We start from the raw sequence: 21,408 nt of genomic DNA, 5'->3' as shown, positions 1-21,408 counted from the left end.
TGGAGAGATGCACCACAGAGCTAGCAATTGCCAGTTGGAAGGATATTGAACCAAGACACAAGATAATCCCATATGCACTTCTACCCACATCCTTTATGAATATAATGATCATCGGATCTACCCTCTGAGAAACAGAAGATTTTCAAAACCCCCACAATAGACTAACTCACTGCCACTTAAAATAGATTGGAAATCCTCATGCCTGGGATATTATCCTATGGAAAACTCAAATTTTGAGTAATATTTGAAAGAATTGACTAGCAGGTCCAACTTCCCCATAACGACTCAGGCTTATTTTCTCATTTCTTTCTTGATGTGGAAACAGCACTGTTGGATACCTCATCTGGGACAGCTGGCTGACGTCTGTTCTATGCTGCTTGCATGGAACAATTACTATGTTTATCTATGTTTTCTGAATTTGGAAAAACCTTATAAAAGGAGTCATTTTTGTCCCATATCTTCTATATCTTATCTGATATACAAATATAAATGCTTCTTAAATGGCCCTTCTGTCTGAGCTTTACTGACATCCTCCTTTCTTACCACATCCTCGCTCTTTCCACTAGTTTTTTTTTCAGAAATTTTACTTTGGACGACCCTCACCAATCTAAAAGTGTTCCTTTTTTTAGGTTGAAGAATCTGTCCAACCTACACTCAGGTTATCATCCCTCAATTATGCATTTTTATAATCTGTTTGAGAATGACTGCATTTTCATGCCTGATTTTAAACTCCTACTTGTAATTTTGTCTTCTGTTATAAAACCTTCTTCATTACCCCTCAAGAGAGAAGAAGATAAACAATATGCTCTCCCATTGCCATCTTCCTCAAAGTTCAGTAACTCAGCAGGCCAACTTCAGCAGTAAGCTTCAACTTCTGAATTTTCCAGTCCTTGAAGCACTAGAGGAGCCAAGACTATAAATCAGTTTAAGAGTTGCTCGGTAGCAATATATAAAACTGGCCATAACCAAATATAGAGTCAGTTTAGAAGCATTCATGATTTTTTCCCTTGTTTAGAGTCACAATAAACCTTTGAATCAAGATTTTCATGACAAGCATCAGTAGTAAAATCAAGTAAACCTCATCAGAATTAGGAATTTGTTTATTAATATCTTTAGAGAGCATAGTTATTTCTGGGAAAACAAAGTTGCCCATGGAACTTTGCTCCGTACCACTACCTAGACAAGCCCCTTGTCTTCTTTGCGTGAATTTGCTCATCAGTAAGAGAGCATAAAACTTTACTGTTCTTATTGTATTGGGTAAACGGCACTGCTTTAGTGATTTTTAATGCTACACTTCCAGTCCTTCGGAACAGCAGATTTTCCAGCAGAATAAATTCTGTACTACTGCATAGAGGATTTGGAGCTTCTCACTGAGCTGCTCAATGACTGCTTAAAAAGAAAAAAACGACGAGATTCATTGTTTTCTTTACTGGGAGGAAGAAAGTACAGCCCCTGGAACAAGCATCCAATTATTTGTTTTCGTGGCATAAAATTAAAAAAAAAAAAAGAGTAAAAGAATTACCTTCATTGATTCACACACCGATTGCCAGCTGGAGTTTTGGGTTCTCCCTGGGACTGCAGCATCAGCAAAAGTGGTTACTTAGTCATGAACATGCTACACAGCAAGTAACTCTATCGCTCTGAGTGAAGAGCATTGCTTTTCCCTGGTTTCTCAGCTGTGCAAGGAGGAAAGCCGACTCCTCCTAATCACAGGCTGCCATAGCAGAGGACACAACACACTCCTCAGCCTCTTCTCATGAGACTTGTGCTCCAAACCTTTCACCAACTTTGTTGACCCTCTTTGACATGCTCCAGCACCTCAATGTCTTTCCTGTAGTGAGTGACCCAAAACTGAACACAGTATTCAAGGTATGGCCTCACTAGCATGGAGTACAGGGGGATGATCACCCCTTGTTCTCCTGGCCACACCATTCCTGATACAAGCCAGGATGCCATTGGCCTTCTTGGCCACCTGGGCACACTGCTGGCTCACGTTCTGGTGTTGGCCAGCACCCTCAGGCTCCTTTCCGCTGGGAAGCTTTCCAGCTATTCATCCCTGTAGCGCTGAATGAGGTTGTTGAGTCCTAAGTGCAGGACTCAACACTTAGCTTTGTTGAACTCCATAGATTGGCCTCAGCCCATCAATCCAGTCTTTCCAGATCCCTTTTTAGAGCCTTCCTGCACTCAAGCAGATCGACGCTCCTGCCCAACTTGGTGTCATCTGCAAACTGACTGAGGGAGCACTGAATCCGCTCCACCCAGATCGTTGATAAAGAGATTAAACAGCACTGGCCCTGGCACTGAGCCCTGGGGAACAGCACTTGTGACCAGCTGCCAACTGGATTTAACTCTGTTCACCACAACTCTCTGGGCTTGGCCCTCCACCCAGTATTTCACTCAGCCAAGAGTATTATGATATTAATATTATCCAAAACACAATTCTACCAAATGACCTCAACATTGCTTTTTAAGCTTCTTTGAAACCTGGTCAGTTTAAAGTGTATCTTGAAAAAAATCTATTTATAATGGGCTCTTGATTACAAAACCCTTATTATAAGATCGCTGCAATCATGCTCAGCTTCCCCTTGGGCCAGAAGCCCTATAATGGAGGGATAGTGCTCTTTCTCAAGTAGCAGTTATACAAAAACATAACAGAAAAAGTACAGTCTAATAAGTTGTCAGGAGGAAAGGAACAATTCTGAGTCAAGCCAGAAGATGACATTTGAGCAAGCCAGAAACTCACAGTTGGCTCATACCCTGGTCACTGTTTTCAGCCAGAAAATAGCATTAAATAATCTCTTCTCATTTAGAAGTTGTCTATTGTATCATGCCTTACAAAGCAGCTTTACATCCTCTGTACTTCAAGCTACAAATTCCAGTGGTTTGTAAGCAATTAGAAGAGTGTCTAGCTACATATTGCACTTAGTATATATCCCATGAATTGATGTTTATGAAGCTGAATAATTAATGTTCTGCTGATAGTAACAAATTGCTTCAAAGATATTGTGTCCTTTAATATGCTGAGGTATTAAAATTAAGTGTTCAAAAGACTTAGAAAGTGTTATGGTTCTGAATGTATATTTTTTTTTACTGGACATTTTAACTTCAGAGCCACTGGCAGTGGGGGAGAATTAATATACTATAAAAGCATCAAATTTATAATGAAAAAGATAGAGCCGTAATTAGTCACTGATACTACATTATGACAATCAGTATTTTTTATATCTCAAACTGATCGTCAATGGTTACAGTCACACCTGAGTAAAAATCTGAATTCCTATGCAAAAGAGAATTTCAGTGTGTTAGCTTAAAATTACTTTAAAACATAAATTCTAATGCGACATTGACATTTTTTCAACATGTTAATTTTGACTGAAACAAAATGTTTTAGTTGCGTATGTTGAGGCAAATCAAAATATGTTGCTTTGGCTTCCTTCAAAGTTAAACAGTATTTCTGCACGGCTTAACAGTGCCTCCATGAGTTGTGGTTTCCATGTTCTTTGCATCCTGTCCCATAGTGGAGCTTGCTATGCAAAATGTATTTCCTATGGTGCAGCTTAGGCTTCAGATATAAGAAACTTAGAGTAGGTTTGTTCTCACCAGGAAGCTTCCCAGCCCCTTGCCCCCACAAAAGAGAGCACTCACAGGACTGCAGGATGCAGACAGATTGGCTAGGTATGTGCACTCTTTTCTTTACGACAGGTATGACATGGTTTGGGGAGCTGCAGCTGGGGGAAACTGGGCTCATAACATGTACCACCCAAAAGCATTTTGAAGGTTGTGCAGGTCATTGATGAACTCACTGAATTGGTTCTGTGCTACAAATCTGAATGTTTCAGTCTGTGCTAACCCCATGGCAAATGAAAGATTTCCTTTGCATTTTCCTTTCTGGAATACCAGAACTCTTCCTTTGTATAAGCTTGATCATGGAAGAACTTCATTTTGACATGAAATTCCTAGCAAAAAGTATTTACAAGCAAATGATAGGACTGCATGAGCCTAGCAACTGCTGCTCAGCCGTTAAAATATCCAGTAACAGATTAGCAATTTTTCATAAACAGAGCCATAATATTGAGTACAAGATGATGGCAGACAGCAGAGCAAGGTGGCTCTGGCTCACAGCCCTGGCGCTGTAAAATAAAGATGTTTTGCTCCAGGTGAACCTCTTCCCCTTGAAATATTCACACCCCTTAAGACATTCCCTGACTCTCACAGACATCCCCAGTGACATCCCATTCCCCTAGTGCTGCACTGCTCTTAAAGAAGACCTTGCACCCAGCATGTTAATGCTAAATAACACCATCAATTTTTCTAGCTGACAAAAGGTAGCCTCTACCCTGGAGTCTGAAGCAGTATTTTTCCACTTGATGAGCTGCATGAAGTGAATTGCCTATAGCAGCTCGTTTGAACATCCCATCCTCAGGGACAGAGATGCTCACAGGGTAGGTAGCTCCTTGTGCCATCCAATCCACTCCTCCTCCTCCCCGCTTGGCTGAGAAAAGCCATGGCAAAACACGGGGCTATGGTGTAGACATAGCACCACTGTTTCTCAGCACTGCATTATCCTCCAAATGGAAAGGAAAATAAACAAGAGTAACACAGCACATCTTAATCTTCCCTGCCAGTAGTGACAGCTTTACTTAATTTTTGTCACCTAGAGTAATCAGAATGAATTAAGCAGCAGAAGGAAGGATCTGCACCAGGATCTGGTAAAATCTGGTAAAATGGTGGGCACTGGAGTGCTTTGGGGAGTCACTACTACACATCTTCCTCTTTTCATTATCCCTGCAGGTTCCCCATCGCTGCCATCAGACAGCATCTTTAGGCAGCTCCAGTCCACCGGGAGATCAGCTCCTCCAGCCACACCTATCCCCACATTTCACAAACAGCAGTCAGTCCAGCTTGCCTCTGCAAGGTGGTTTTGCATGCATACCTGCCTTTCTTCATTTGCTTTGAAGAGTCTAATAAGAAAGCTTGAAGATGTTAACTTGCAGAAAATCTCTCTCAGACCTTTAACGAAGAACAGTGCTTGCACTTGGTCAGTACTCCCTATCCCTCCTGTGCTCCACCAGCTGCAATGGCCACAGTGTGATGTACAGTTTCCTTGAAAGGCCAAAGGCAATTTCTCCTTTATATATCCCAGAGGAAGGCTGCAGCCTCGGAAACACTCCACTCTGTGTTTGTACTTCTCAAAAAAATAGTAGCTGCTTTTAAAAGACTTAGGTCTTGAAGGTCATCTTAGTTGCAACCTTCACATATGGAGAGATTGGATATTGTCGGTTGCAATAAGGAGGCACTTTTTATTAATGCCTAGGATGTCCCTGTGGTCAGAGGTTACTTTCAGCCCCCAGTTCTGTTTTTCACATCAGGCAAGGCATGAGGGTATTTACCAACGCAAACTTCCAAGCATGTCATTAGGGCATGAATTGGGACAGCTCTTGTGAAATCTCTGACTTCAACAGCATTTTACCACTGCCATTAAACTGTCACACATGGGCTGTAATCTGCAGTAATTCCATCTAACTGCACATACAAGGCAAACAGTTAATGGCTCCTTCATAAATCCCAGCAGTCGAGTGGTAAGCAGGCTAGAGACACAGGCTCTGCTAATTAACTCAGGTGCAAACCTTCCTTTTACAACAGTAATAAATAACTATTTCCCTGGCAACAGGACTGAAAGAACACAATGCAAAAGGTTCATGGCAGGCTAAAAGAGGACATCTAAAGGAAAGTGAGTTTCAGCACAAGGCAGTTGCTTCCTGTGGGCTGTGGTACCTTTCCTAACGCAAGGTGATTCTGGCCCACGTCAATTCCGATTAGAAAAGAGATTTAGACAGATTGTGGTCAAATTTATCCTGAACAGAACGGAAAACATTTCTGAAAAATCTGAAGAACATGCTAATAGCCTTTGATTACAGAACATTACAAAACTATCCTGATCCAAGACCCTTTTTTTTTTTTTTAATTCCACACATTATTTGCCTCCTCCTACCTGAAACCCCACGCCATGGCAACTGCCTTTCGAAGCTCTTTGCAACATCAAGAAATTCAAATGACTGCTCTTAGAAGAAAATAGTTTCTAATTAAGCATAATGTGTGTGTACGAATAAAGCCGGGCCCACTCCTTGCCTCACTGATGTCAACAGAAAAATGTTTTTCTATTTTACCGCAAGTGTCAGCAAAGGCAGAGGCAATGGGGCATTGCTCCTAGATGGAGTTTTGAAGGAACAAAGGATCATTGGTATCAACAACTAACACGGCTTTTCTTTAGGTTTGGCAAAAGAGCCTGAAGTTTCCTAAATACTGGGCTCAGGGTCCAGGCTTGACTGCGACAGTGTGTGCCAGAGCCTTGCCAGCAGTCAGAACGTACCTGATGGGCAACAGCTAGTCAAGAAACTGAGTTGTTTGTACAAAAACTACCGACTTATGAGTCCACTCTGGATGCGAGTATCAGAGCAGAGAATCTTAAAAAACCTTCTGCACAACATCAAAGCATGATTTTGTGGGGTTTGAATCAAATTTAAATATTTAGGGAATGCTACAAGGCAAATTAGGTTATTTTGCACACTGAAAACTTACCTTAACAATTTTCAGATATATTCCTTTCTGTGTCCTAGAACGGAGTGTAAAAGATACTCCTGTATTTCTTCATTTTTCTCTTTTTATTATAATCTTTCCACAGAAACATCTGAAAAATAAAACAAAGTGTTGTAAGTGCAGACAAACAGAGACAAATCTTGCCAACATCACAACATAACACAGAAAGGTGAAGATAGAGCACATTTTCCTTTCATCTAGGTGGCAATTCCCTCAGGCCAGAGTAGCTGGAGTAGCTGCAATATCAGGAGCTGTTCAAGCTCCTGATGAGTTGATCTCCATCTCCTCAGTTCTCCCTCTCCTCTTCTTTCCCATTCTAACACATCTCTCTGCACTGCTCAAGAAACGCAACAGCATTTTGTCCAGTGTGGTTGTAGGTTACATTTGGTAGTAACTCCTCAGAAAATACCCATTTGGAAAATGGGAAGAAAAAGAATAATGAGTTGAAAGTTTTGCCTGACACCACTCAGAACTGCATAGTTTGTTTGTTCGATATAACTTAGCTTTACAACAGCATGATGGATCCCAGTGGTGTTAGCAGAGAGGTTCTGCTTCTACTCTAGATAAGCCTCCAACACTGTATGCAAAAAAAGCTGAATGTGCTGATGGATTATAGCACCTCAAATTCCATTTAAATTTTCAGTTGTGAACACTTGAGTTATTTTTTGCAACAGTAGCTGGTAAACTTAGGTCCTGTGTGAAATAGGAAGAAATGAGAAATTTATTATATTTCAGTAACACAAAATTACATTTTCCTTGTAGAGCTACACTGACTCTCCCGGAAAAAAAAATCATTAGCTGATATCTGGAGGTCCATCCAGCCCCATATAATCAAAGTTCATATTCCTGTACCTAATGATATATTTTCCTTCAGAGCTTAGCTTGCGTGGCAGTGGGGAGAAGCGATCCAGTTTTTCGTTTTGATGAGGCTAGCACTTCTCAAAGTTCACCTCTGAATAATGTCGACAGGGAGACATGCATCTAGCTGATTCAGAAGACACATTTGTGTCAAAGTCCATCTCTCTTGATTTTTGCTGAAGTGCTTCGACATGCTATGGTACTTCACAAGATTGAAATAAATGCATTTCATAGCTCTCATCTCATCCAACTCCCACCTTCCCTAGAACTTCTGTCCTTTTGTTGCAGAAATACCTGAGGCTACTTTTGGTTTTCTTAACACAGGACTCAGGGTAATTTGAAGACTTGTCTCTTGAACCTGTTTCCCTACAAGCCATGGCCCATCAGCATGGCAGCATCTCCTCTGCACAAAGTGGCTCTGGGGCTTTTCAGAAGCTGAGTTTCCCTGCAGAAGAGAGTGGTGCCAAGACAGTATTTTCTTGCAATAATTATGCTTTTTTTTTTTTTCTTTCCCTCAAATGTAAACATGTTGTGTTGGTTGTTCCAATTTAAGGCTCAGCTGGATTTTTTGGAAAAAAAGTACGTATACTCCCTAGCTGTAATGGACACTGTGGTTAAGTTTTTTAAGTCTAGTAAAACCTTAGTTGGAAAGTGCTGGTCTTGAACCTATTATGTTCTCCTTAAACTAAACAGGGAAACCTTTCTCCTTCCTAGACCCTGTGCAACAGGAGGAGATCTCTGAAAGGGATGAGCATGGTGGGTAAGAAATCCTTTAGCCCTCAGGCTCTCAGCAGCCAACACTACGGTCGTCAGTGAGCTGGACCCGATTACCTACACTGAAATGCCATTTCATACTGACTGCTTGAACTCCTTATTATATAATGTTCATGATATTAATATTTATTATTAGAGTAAGTTGAAGGATACAAGTGAAATGAAATGTATTTTTTACTAGATTTTTTTTCACGTGTAAGAGTGAGCCTTACATACAGCACAAAAATGCTATAACGATACATGAGAAAGGGACAAAGATATTGATAGCAAAGGACGATAGTATTTTATGTGAACTGAACAGCATTATTCCTCAGACTTATTTAAAACCAAACCAGTTTCATCTTGCTTAAAGAATCCTCCAATACTATGCTTCTGTATCATGCCAGGAAAGATTTGCTGTGCCTCTGGGATAGGAGCTGGACTCCTACAGATGTCATGTAGGAGAGCAGAATAATGAGCATAATGGGACAAACAAGAGAGACAAAAAGAACACAGGCATTCTCCAAACCTTGCTCTTTTTTTTTTTTTTTAAACTAAATTTGAATTTTACTTACTGTGAGGAACTGATCTTATTTTGTCTTGGATTTCTGTGACCTTGCCACACCAGAAAGGCTGGGCTTTGCCTTTTTTCCTGTGTTCACACAGTATCAGACATAATGAGTACTAGGAATCCCATGCATGCACTTGGAGGTCTGGAGGTTGAAATACCAGATTAAATCTTTCCAGTTCAAACTTTTCAAATAATTACTAGTTGCCAATTTCTTATTCAGCTTGAACTTCGAGGAGATGACTGCTGGCTTGCCACACTAACACTAGCATTGTAGGGTTACATGTGTGTTGCATGGAAAAGAGGTCCCCACCCCACTCCCCATATGTTTGAGCTGCTCCCAACCTGAAATGCAATCTGTTGTGCTGATCTGAGAGGAGAAATTTGCCCCCAGCACAGAAGATGTTATTTTATCTCTTCAGTAGAAAAGATTTTTTTTTCCAGAAAGCAGTTTAATTTCCTAAAAAAAATGTGGAGGTCTGGGGTTGGGATATTTCAAAGCCTAAGTAATACAGATTCCCCATGAAAGAGCATCCAGGCCCCTTGGGAGGCTTTGAAAACCACAGGCTTGCTGTCAGCGCTAGCCCAAAAACAACCACGCAAAGTGCTGCTGAAGAACAGGAGGATTTTTTGGTCCTGTAGAGAATTTAAAGTGGAAGAAGGGTCTAGGGAAAGGAATGACAGAATGGGAGCAGCTTATCCATTGTGAGAGCTCTACATAAAGACGCCTTAGTGACCTCAGAAAAGCCTAATTTCCTGAAAGTGAAGAAGGGCATAGAGACAGAGAGGATGTAAGCAACCGACAGAGGAATGGGGCTAGCCCCTGTCCCTGCTTTGGTATCGCAAGGAAAGAAAAGGGGATCCTTCTCTGGGACTCAGTACCATATCTGATTCTTTCTCATTCTAGCAAAAGTTATATGATGTCAATAGAACTATTTTGATCTGATAAAATAGCCCAAATATTACAGTGGCAATGTGGTCTAAAGTAGCATAAAACAGAGCTAATCCACTCATTAATCACTCAATTTTTCTTTACCTAGGTGCCCTTTTTTCACCACCCTGCTTTTCCTAGTGGCTGTAGCACACATGCACAGACCTAAGTCTTTGTTTTCATACTCCTTGTGCCAGATGTCAGATTTGTAAGATGATCTTTATCACCCTGCACAGCTGCCCAGCACAAACTGCTGCATCACATACAGTGCCTCACTTAAAAACTTCTGGGATTGAAGCTGTTAATGGGCTTTTATGAAATGCTGGAGAAGAATGAAATTCAACTCTAGCAGAGAGTATCTCCTTCAGTATTAGTCTTTCCAAGATTTTAACTTCCCACTCTTTTTCCCTCCCCATGAGGGAAAAATATCCCAAACAACTTATACTTATATAAACTTATATAAACTTATAGTTTAGCCACTAAGTAAATATTCACAGCTTGCTAGGGGTTTCACAGAATGACTCAAAGAGTCTATTAATTTGCTTTTCAGACTTTGTAGGTTTCAAAAAAGAAACGTCTAGCAAGTCCTGCAGTCCTTCTATAGAGCCTGGCTGCTTATGTGCCTCTTAAAAGCAAATCTTTCTGTTCCTCTCCTCAGCTAGAAACCCACCACCTCCTCCATCTTAATTTAGATTTTATTTCTGACGAAGCAACATGTGGTGCATCACGGCTTCCTCAAAGGGCTGCGTGCTGGTCCCCTGGCACAGTGGCACAGTGTGAACTCTCCAGCAACCAGGGAGAGAGGAGGAGGAGCTATATGCAGCATCAGAAGGAGATGCGCTCCCTGCCTTGCACAGACCTCTCAGGTCTCTCATTTTCCTTCGTTCAAGCTCAGGACCAGCACAGCCTTATTTTAGCTCAGGCTGCCCTGTCAAAAACCACACTAAGCAAATGAAGAAGGTTTATCCATTTTCGAAACAAACTTAATTTTAGTTTAGAGAGAGAGAAGGTGGGGGTGGGGAAACAGCCTATGAGTCTCTGAAAAACGTTGATTAAATATAACTTGCTCCATAATGATTTGTTGCCATCTCTTGACAAAGATGATCTGGTATGTGCAACTTCCACTGAATTTCACTCCTATTGTAGCTGAATTTGGGGGAAGTGACAGGGGAAGGATATTAATATACCCCGGGGCTAAGAAGGAGCTGTTTTTCAAGTGAGATAAACAATGAATGTTTTGTACACCGTATACTTCAGCATAACCCAATTTTCTGTCACGGTTTTCACACTGAAGCAAAAATGTGCTTGGAAGGCAGAGCCTGGGATGCTAAGTGGCATCTCTAAACTGCATAGGAGATAAATACTTTCTGTGCCTCTACTGCTTGCAAAGGTAACCTTCGGTCTGCATCAGGAACAAGCATTAGCAGTTGGTGCAAGTCTTTGTGCTCAGAGGGCTTTGCACAGAATGCAAATTGCAGCTTACAGTTCCGTGCAAAGGCTGAAGAAAATGGTTGTGAAAGCCCATGCTCAGAGCAGTTCAGGAATAACGTGTGCCTTCATAAATTTCAATAAGATAGGGCATCTCTGCTGATACAACAGCTCGTGAAGACAGGCTTGGCCTTCAGCTGGGATAAGCTCTGGCCAGAAAATTTCTGTGTTTAACCCTTAGAGATTCCCCTGTGCCATGTCTTCTTGCAGCTCCAGTTGGTCCCAGGAGAGACAAACATGGGGGTGCACCAAGGAGTGGATGAAGGGAGCCTGCACTGACGTGTTGCAAACTTGAATTGTTTGGGATGGGAAAGCAGCCTGCAATATTTTGGCCAATTTTGTCCTGGCAAAAAGCGTGACGGTAGTAACAGCCCTCTTAAAAGGATGAAGGCAAATCCCAGCACTGAGGCTGGTGGGATCTCTGAATTCTTTGCAGCTTAATCACAACAAAGCAGTCAACCACAAGGGTAGTTCTTAAAGGGTGGGTGACAACCGTGACGGCCTTGCAGTACAGAGAACCTATAGCTCTTTATTGTTTCCTTGCTGTTCTGTGGGTGTGAAACCACAATGGCAGCAGAAAGACACATTTAAGGCATTAGTGGAAGGACTCCCATTGCCCTTCTATTGAGGGCAGATCATTAGGGCATAGATAGATCTCTGCTTCTTGGACTGAAATATTTCATTAACTTTAGCTGAATTCAGTATAGCTAAGCCCTCGGATTGTGTCCAGAAGAAATAATACACAGAAATAATATGCTCCTGCCTAATTCACCAGTATAAACAAATTAGAGATGCACTTTAAGCATGTCATAAACCACTCCTGGCTTAAACTTATGCAGCCTTAATAGCACTGCATTTAGAATAACCTCCCAAGTGAGATAAACACAGTTAGAAAATACGGCTTTTTCTCTCCTGGAAACAAAATATATTCTTCTGTCACAACTAAATAATGAGAACATTAGTACAAAACATCAGGAAGCATTTAATAGGACATAAGTGGAGAATTTAGTAAAAAGAATATGTAATGGTGATTTTTTTTTTTTTCATGTGGGAGAGAAAAGCCTGGGAGAAGCCATTCCAGGCCAGAGACCAGTGTGTGGTTCTGGTTGTCACTTCTGCCTCCCTACCCTGGGTAGGGTAAACATGTATGAGCACAAAAGCCTGTTCCTTAAAATAGGGTCAGTGACCTGAATGCAGTAGCTGCTGGAGCTTGAAGCTTTGTTTTATTAATCAGTTTTCATGCATTTAGTTGAGGATTAGCATAGGCTGCCAGCTTTATCAGCATTAATTTAGAGTACTCTGAGGTATTGAGGACAGAGCTATCTGCTGCTCATATAGTGTCAGCACGTTGACCCCCACCCCCTGCACTCCATGCCCGCCAAGGATTAAGAAACCATTAGGCCAAAATGAACCCTTCTGAAATGCACTGCTTGTTACGGCTTTGCAATCGCAGCAGAGGGAAAAGGAAAACATGCCAAAAGCAGGACTTGCAGGTTGCTTTGCACCTAGAAGACAGCTGCAGCAGCAGGCTCTGTGCATGTATGCTGCTGTAGTCCCGACCCCCCTCCAACCCCAAGCAAAACTGATGCCTCCACAAGACAGCACAGCCTCCTAACAGCACAGAGCCTCCCAAAGCCAATTACTAGACGCATCACATCTTTTTTTTTTAAAAATAAACCCACTTAAATATAAGCAAGGAAGACGAGACAAGTGTCCCCTGCCGCTCACTCACCTTCTGGCTGGCTAACCACCTTTTGCCAAAGCAAGTCCATCAAACCTGAAGGGATGTTCACTCCCCTTCTGTTGCACTGCTACTTTTGATGGATTTTTTTTTTTTTTTGCCACAGCAAAGTTTCCTCTCCTGCAGCAATCTGCACAGACACTGGAAACCATCTCTAGGGCAGACAGTACCATGGGACAGTTTGCCTGCAGTCAGCTGCAGCTTCAACAACACAGCAATTAACACCTCCCCAGCCGAGCAGTGAAAGGTTCTCTATTTCAGGACACCTGGGCATAGATCTACTAGAAGAGCTGAACATCTCACTTCATCACCTTAAATCCAAGGAGGCCTGAATCAGCAGCCACCACCCATATTTGCAAACTCTCCTCATGGCTGAATCCAGGCAGCAGGTCAGACATTAGCAAAAAGTCTGCAAGAAACTTCTGGTAGCATTTGAGCAGCTCATATATATCTGTGTAGTGTAACTAACTAGTCTCAATCTGAAGCACCTACTTCCCCCTGGGCTTGTTCTCTGTGCTGGAAATACAGTCGGGTATCTTCAAGCAGAAGGGCTTAGAACTGCGATCAGAAAGGAGGGACAATCTGGGTTCTTGGGGGTGACTGCGCACCCAGAGTCCTGTTTCTGCCAGAGTGCAGGGTAGACCTGAAAGCGCATCTGTAATCTTGTATTTGTCTGTAGTACGTTCAGCTTTTCCTCTGGGATGCAATTATGATACAAATTAAATTCAGAGGTAGCTGCACCACCTGCACAGCAACATTGACAACCTACCATAAATTAAAAAACCAAAATCTCTAGAAAGTCAGGACAAGGAGAAGACAGTTAAAGAGTAGCTATGGTTTGCCAAAACCAGGCTGCTTTAGATCCAAGCCCTACTTGATCCAAATGCCTTTTTGCCAATGCTGCAGAAGAGTGTAAAGAGCTACCTTGGGTCTGACACATTTCTCAGCTGAAAACCACAGTCTCACAGACACCAGAGCTTATTCAGTTCATCCACGTAGCCTGGGACCTCCCACAGTTGCTGTACTCCACTCTGACTCCTGCAAGAGACTATGGTACTCCCAGAGTGGCAGCCTGTCAGCATCTCTCACTACCAGCTGATCACTCTGCTCAGCAGCACTTGCTACTTGGGCTCCTTTGAATGGAAGAAGGTTTGAGAAGACCTGCCTGATCTCCTGCACTGGAGGTGGCAGTCACGGTGTGTGAGAGACAGCAGTTCCTTCTGCCAGCACTGCAGCAGCTGGAAAGTGAGCTAAAGATATGAACCAAGAGTTATTTTCCCATGCTGGCGTCCCTTGTCAGCCGGTCCACTCCCAGGGACAGCACATCTGGGCTGCCTACTTCTTAGGGACTTCTTATGAGAGGCTTCTTGTAGATTTTGGCATGTCTCTGTCAGAGAAATGGCTTCTGTTATCATGATTGTGACTTTGTACTAATCTTAATAGAGAGGGAAGGCATTTACTGCTTTACTGCTTAGGTCTAAGACAAAAGCTCCCTTGATATAATTGTTCATGACCTATGGAAAGAGTCCATTATGGAGTGTTCCCTAGGAGGAGGGGGCTTCTACCTACAGGAGTGAACCAACAGGTACTTAACATGTTTATCAGTGTTTTGTACAGGCAGATGGTGTGTTGCAGAAAGACACTGTTGTTTTCCAGCAGCAGTTGTTGTGAAGATACACAGAGTGCTAGAGCACAAGTGCTATCTCCAAACCCTCAGACCACATTACAAACTAGTCATAGCACTGAAAAACAGCAAGTCAGGTATTGTATAGGGCTGGGACACAAGTTAATGCAGCTTCTGAATTGCGGTTGGTTCCACTTTGCCTGGCTCAGGACAAAGGCAATGGCCCATGCATCCATACCTAACCATGTCATCGTGGCCTGGGAGAGGCACTATCCAGTTAGAACAGTGAAAGTGCCCAGTGCCCAGCAGCAATTAAAGCCTTCTCAGGGATAAGCTTCCCGTTAATTGTTTCTTTGAAGTCCTATCAGGGGAGTCTGCCATGAAATCCAGCAAGAGAATAAGACAATTGCTCTCAAGCCACCTTGCATGACTCACCAGAGAGACAGGAGCACAGCAGTGTGGAGAAGATAATTACACTTGTGTGAGTATGTGCCTGGCTTCAGTTTGTTTAAGTGTCTAGTTCTTCACCACTGTATTCAATCTTATTTTTATTAAGGTCTTAAAACTTGTACAGCATGGAGAAGTTTGTACCTCAAAGGGAGCTTTTCTAATACAGTAAAATACAACCATAACAGCAGAAGCACAGTTTGCTCCCTGGCGTTTACATATAGCACTCTTCTTTTGCCTCATTAATTTTGTAAGCATTTGGGTTTGCTAGAAATCAGTGTAATTTATACTAAATCAGTAAAGCAAGTAAGCTGAAAGAAAAACATACTGAAGCCACTCTTCCCCATTGCATGTTGCTGCAGAGAGAAAACTAGTTGCTCGAGGGAGAGCTGGTGAAGCTGCTGAGCCTGTGCTTTTTCACTGACAAACATCTCACTGGACACATACAAGGGGAATTGCGGGTGGGGACATGATTACAAAGCAGGGGCTGAAACATGAATGCTGTTGGTAGGAGCACCACCACCCACAGTTTGAGATGTATGCCAGCCCGTGGCTCTGGACATCGAATCTATGGAGTACCCTGTCTCTGAGACACTTCCTTCTTTCCATATTTTTCTCCTTCTTGTTCAAGAGGTTCAAATTTGAGTAAAGAAAAAGGCCAGCCTGGTTTGCTTTGTGGGCTATATTCTTATGGGATGCTGCTCCCTGAAGAGCCCAGCTGCATTGCTGTGATGTAAACAAGCCCACCCACCAGGGTTTGAGTTTGTTCTCTATGGGTGGCCGGATTATATTCTCTAAAAAACAACCTAAAGCCTCCCCTAACCTCACAGAAAATTTACCAACAGGCATGTAGCACTTCCACACTCTCCACTTGCTGGTTCTACATAAACACTAGGATTTTATTTTTCTCTCTCTTTGCCATATGCATTTTTAACCAGATGAGTATCATTCCCATTTTAGAAAACATCACTTGGAAAAAAAGAGGGTGCAAACAGGCTTTGCTTTTTACTGCAAAACAAACACATTATCAGATGTGATGCACAGGTTTAGTCCCCCTTGTCCACCAAGAAGGAGATTTCACATCTTTTCAGAATTGTTTTTGTATTTTCTTTTACCAAATCAGTCACTAAAATCAGTATGTATTGATGAAGTCCATCCCTATTATCCACTGTTTCCCTGAGAAGGGCAGTAATGAGTGCTAGAGAAGGACCTGAAGGAAATAAGAAGAAACACATGTATAAGTAAACCTACCTGTTCAGCTTCCTCATGTGGAGGTTGCCATTTATGTGACTGTGTTTGCTTCCAGTGGGCAGTCAACACAATATCACTTCAGAACAGGAAAAGTAGATTTCAGAAAGAAAACTGTTAAGTGTTGTTACACACAGACTCATTCTTTTATGTCTCTTTTTACAAACAGCTCAGCTAACAGTGTATTTAGCTTCCTTAGCTAGAGGATGCACGTGGGCTCCTATGAACCACAGGTCACAAGTGCTGCGTGGCAATGAGAGGATCTGCAGAGACTGATGGACGTTGCAACTCATTTGGCTCTGCATCACTCTGAGAATCCCCAGTTTCCCTATTTCTAAAAGCAGGACATAACAACACCATTATTACCTTGGAAGGGCAGAAAAAAGTTCAATGAAATAGTATTGTTTGCGCACTGGAAAGTCCTCAGGTGTTGTGAGTGCTTTTGTGGAGTTACTCCATTTCAGTGCTGGTCTTTCACAAAATCACAGAAACAAAGGGCAGAACTTAAAAGTGACTACTTCCATAGACCCTGGGTTTCTGACTGCAGGCTATGGCACAAAGGCAAACCCCCAAGCCTGCTTGTTCGAGCCTGCTCTGAGGTAGTTAATGTTTGCTAGGTGTTGAAATGCTCAAACATTTTTCACCCTGAGGTCTTTAGAGCCATGATTTGCAGAGGCAAATGAGAGGGATGTACTAGGAAATGCATTAGGGTTCTTGCTGTGGTCTTGTGATTCTTTCCCTTAACATTTTTGCACAGTTTCAGGCTAATGATTAACTTTCCATTAGCAAAATAAGGGCTATAAATGACCTGGGGAACTTGCTAGGCGTGCTCTTGAAATAACGGTTTGGGCTGAGCTGGCTTCTGTGCTGCTCCAGTGCTGATGCATAGTGGGAGCGCAGGGGCTATAAAGCGTGCTATTACTGCAGTAAAAGCCAGGCAAAACGTTAGCTCGAGGGAGCACAAAGGCTGTTGTTTTTTTTTTTTTCTTTCTGCAGTAACTCATCAACCAGATTAGGCAAGGCTGGAATCAGCTGTCTGTGCGGTTAGCGGGCTGCCCAAGGGGAATGAGCCAGCAACCTGGCATCAGTCTGCCTCCAAGAAGTTAAAGGAGCTCAGAAAACATCCTGCAGTGTTTCCCAAGCTGATCAAGAGCAAGGAGCCTCAGGTGGAAGAAGAGGAGGTTTTGCAAAACCACATCCCCAACACAACAAAGGAAACCCCCCAAATAAAACAACAACAAGAAAAAACAACCAGGAAGATAAGAGCTGCTGAGGGTCCTGAGATGGTGGTGTCTGTGGCTGAGCACCACGGGTGGGAGCCAGGGGAAGACCTTGGGAGTGGAAGGTCATTGAGTCAATGCTTCAGCAGGCAGGAAGGGGGATGGCACGAGTCAGTGGCGTGCAGCAAACTGCCTGGTTTGTAGCCTCCATTGACACTGACCGTGGTGGCCTCTGGGACGGTGAGTGGTGTGGAGGAATGACACAGGGAGCATGGTGCCCATAAGCTATGGTTTGGTGACCGACTGATCTCAGCTTTCAGCAGCTGCTAAAAATATAGGGAGCATCAGTACGTAGGGTAAAGCTCAGTGTTTTTCCACTTGCGTTCAGCCACACCGGAGTTCACCTTCTGTGTTAGGGCCCTGAATAAAAGAAGTGGCACTTAAATAAATTGCTCACAGGACCAAATGCTAGTAGGTGAGGATAAGGATGGCAGAATCAGGTTCTTAACGGTCTTAATAGAGAATGTAAGCAGCTTAAAGAGAAGTCTAACTCAGATGCCTCAGTATGCAGCCTTTTTTATTACACCCACAAACCACCCACAACCTCCAAATTGCTATTCTTTAGAAACACCCTGCAGCATTTTCTGGTTTTCAACATACAGCAGTGCTGTAGGCTTAGCTGCTGGATTTGTGCATGCACATGCAAAAATAACTAATGGAGAGCTTGATCAGACAGCAGGATCTTTTCTCAAATGACACATTTTAGTATTAAAGGAAATATATTCTGTCATCCTGCTAGCATGGAATAATGAAACCATAGCTTTTCCTTCCCAGCTTTTTTTCCCTTCCCCTCCTTTGAGTCTTGCAAAGCAGAAACAATCCCTGGCTTGTAGGCTGCAGCAGCCCACAGGGGCTTGAGAATAGTGTCAGAAACCCACAAACCTGCACCGTTAATTGGGGACTAGATCACTGGTGACACTTTGGAGAGCCAGGCTGTCATTTAAAAGCAGCGAGGTACTTCACAGATGCCAAAGCCTGACATTTTGTAGCAGAGGGAGGAGAGTCCTGAACTGCTGAGAAATGTTAGTTCTGCAGCTTTGTCAAGCGGGGGGTGGTCTGGGAGATCCAATCCCTCTTCTCACAGGTCCATGTTCATAATCTCTGTCCCTCTGTGCCTCTGAGGAGAAGTGTGGCTGTCACAAGGAGCGACAAACACGCCACTTCCATGTTTTCATTGTAAGATGTGCATGCTGTTTTTCAAATTCTCAGTTTGGCATGGCTTCCTATATTGTCCAGTCACCGTAGCTTTCAAAGGAGAAGACTAAAGGAAAACAAGATGAGGCTGGTATTTAGGCCACCCTGCCAATTTCTGTTTTGCTTCTTGGGCAACTGGGCTTTTGTTTTAATTGCAATCTCAATTAAAGGCGCAGAAGGGAAGAAGATTGAAGGGAAAAACCTCAAACTAATTTTCTTGTTTCACTCTACCAGGTGTGGTTTAAGAGCAAAATCTTCCCAGAGAGCCCTTGTAGTAATAAATAAATCTAAAAGCAAAGAGAAGAGGGAAGACCTGCCCTTGGCAACAGCTCCTGGCTTTTAAATATACTTAAAAAATATTTCAGTGTTCTTGTCTTCCTGTTCATTTCAGACCTCCATATCACCCATTGTAACCACAATCCACACACAGGCCTTTAATGCCTTTTCCTCCAGAAGCTGCAAAGCATTAAAGAAATATCAGAGGCAAGGAAGTGTTCCTGGTCCTCTTCCCAGACAGAGGAACATCTCCCTCCAGCCGTGGCCCCTCTCTCCTGGTGCTGCTTTCTTCAGCAGTTGGTATTTGAAGGAAATCATATTCTCTTCTGTATTTTCCTTGTCCAGAGTTGCTGTCACAAGCCATCAACACTGCCCCCCAATCTATCTCTAAGGCCATGTGCTAGAACGACACCTCCTCGCTGTGATGCATAACCATCTCCCACACACAAACCATCACAGTTCGACTTGCCTGCCACTGCTTTCTGCTGGGTGGTGCATCCCCCAAAATGCCCATTGTTATACCCTAAATAGCAACTCCTTTTCTGCAATGCCCTGGTGCTGTAGAGCACAAGGGCAGCCAGCTGTCCCTCAGCTTCTCTGCTATCTTTGCTCTGACTGTATTAGATCATTCTGTGGGCAAAAGTGTGGTTCAGTGACTGGAAATCAGCTTATGTTTTTCTGTTAGAAACAACTTTAGAGCTATAACGCCACATTAATTAGCTTGTCCAGCAAAGGAATCTGATAGCATAAAGTACAACTTATACTCTGTAATAGAAACTCATTAAAACAAAAGCACAAGAAGCTCCTCAGCTTAAGCTACCTCTCAAATAATGCTCCCTCCAAGGCTGTCCCCTAGACTGCCGCCTCCTTGCTTCCCAGCTCTTCTCTGACAAGAGCCACCCCTGCCAACTCCACAGCAGAAGAAAATCCCAGCCATCCTCTTGTGGAGAGTTTTCCCAGTGCAACTCAATCCTACATGTGTAATTCGGTTCTTGCCTTGCTAATGATTCCATAAGCTCTCTCAGAGGCCAGCCAGAAGAAGCTGATATCTCTGCAAAGTGAAAATTGTTGGAAGCGTGCAGAAAGGTACTGTGCTCTCCTAGCAACCAAAGTTGTAAAATAATGTAATCACATCCAAAATAATGCAATGAGAGATTATATGATGCTTGTATCTAGTTGTTATGGCAACTGAAATAAGCTTAAATGTGTGTATCCAACATTTCAAACAAATAACCTACTTGTATGCAAAGTTACATTTCTAATTAATCTCATTCAGTTTACTGTCATCTCCATTCATTCATGCTTTCTATAGGACTGTTGTTAGGTCTTATTTTCATGGCCTTTACCCTGCTCCTGCCTGATATAGTTTCTAGTTTGTTATCAACTTACTTTTTCTTTGACCCTGGTGATGTAAAATTGTTGTTTTATCCCTGCATGTTTGAGTCAACAGAGATTTGTATTTCAATGCATCATCTGTAACGCGTTCTTATTTCATTTTCCTTTCTAAACAACTTTGTTGCTTAGGGAAATGTTGTCCCATGGTGGTGGGATTTACTTTACTCCCATCCTGCCATCTTGATGAATAACCAAAAAAGCACTTCCCAAGAGATGAAAATACCTCACCAAAGCCTAACTGAGGACAGCCCATCAGCTCAGCCACATTGGCCACAGCCAGGAGAAAAAAAACACCTCAGGAGAGCACGCTGTGGGCAGGTACTGCAGCCTCATCTGCACTGGCCATATCCAGCACCCTTCCACTGATTACAGCTTACACTTACAGAAATTGTAGCCAATTTCTCAAGGAAAGCAATTGCCTTGCTCCCAAACTCCCAATTCTTATCATAAGATGCATTTTTAAAAAACATTTACCACATCTTTCAATTCCTCCCCTTTAAGACTGAATAAAACTCTAATTTCCATAGAGTGCCATCCTGAAATCAGCCCATCTCCTGTAATAGTCCCAGTGGGTTTATGTGGAGAACTAATTATTATCTGGATTGGGGTTTTATTCCTTGGTTCATTCCTGAGCTGCGATTTTTAAAGTGATTAAAAAAAGATACAATATTTAAACTGATACCTCTGATAAAGTTTAAAGGTTTGTTCTTTTTCTAAATTCCCTCTTTCCCTCCTTCCACATCCTTGTTGCACATGGGGATGGTGATGATTGAGGGGCGGGGAGCTTGGTCTAGCTTTGTGCCAGGGCTGCAGGTACGTGGGTATAAACATCCTAGAAACCTCACCCCTGAGATACAGCCTATGCAGGTTGCCCCTGCTGATGACCTGAAGCATCATGAAAGGAAGCGGCTGCACAGGTGAAAGTGGAGCAGCCCTGTCCCCTCCCAGGGTCTGACACAGAGGAAGAGATTTAATGGTCTCTGCCTTATGGTTTACCATTACCTGCCT

General features: G+C 42.8%; 1 long non-coding RNA gene across 1 annotated transcript in view; it reads right to left on the bottom strand.

Annotated features, from left to right (window-relative positions):
- Positions 1-775: 775 nt before the first annotated feature.
- The window catches only part of LOC138719971 (uncharacterized), a 40,316-nt gene continuing 19,683 nt past the window's right edge, over positions 776-21,408 (bottom strand). Inside the window, exons 3-4 of the long non-coding RNA XR_011337348.1 lie at positions 6,580-6,688; positions 776-898 (exon numbers count right to left, since the gene is read on the bottom strand). This is a non-coding gene — a long non-coding RNA (uncharacterized lncRNA). The remainder of the gene's footprint in view (positions 899-6,579; positions 6,689-21,408) is intronic.

The sequence above is a fragment of the Phaenicophaeus curvirostris genome, chromosome 4, assembly GCF_032191515.1.
Source record: "Phaenicophaeus curvirostris isolate KB17595 chromosome 4, BPBGC_Pcur_1.0, whole genome shotgun sequence".
In the NCBI taxonomy this organism is placed as follows: Eukaryota; Metazoa; Chordata; class Aves; order Cuculiformes; family Cuculidae; genus Phaenicophaeus; species Phaenicophaeus curvirostris.
Note: the sequence above shows the minus strand (reverse complement) of the source record. Positions and strands in the feature narration are given on the sequence as shown.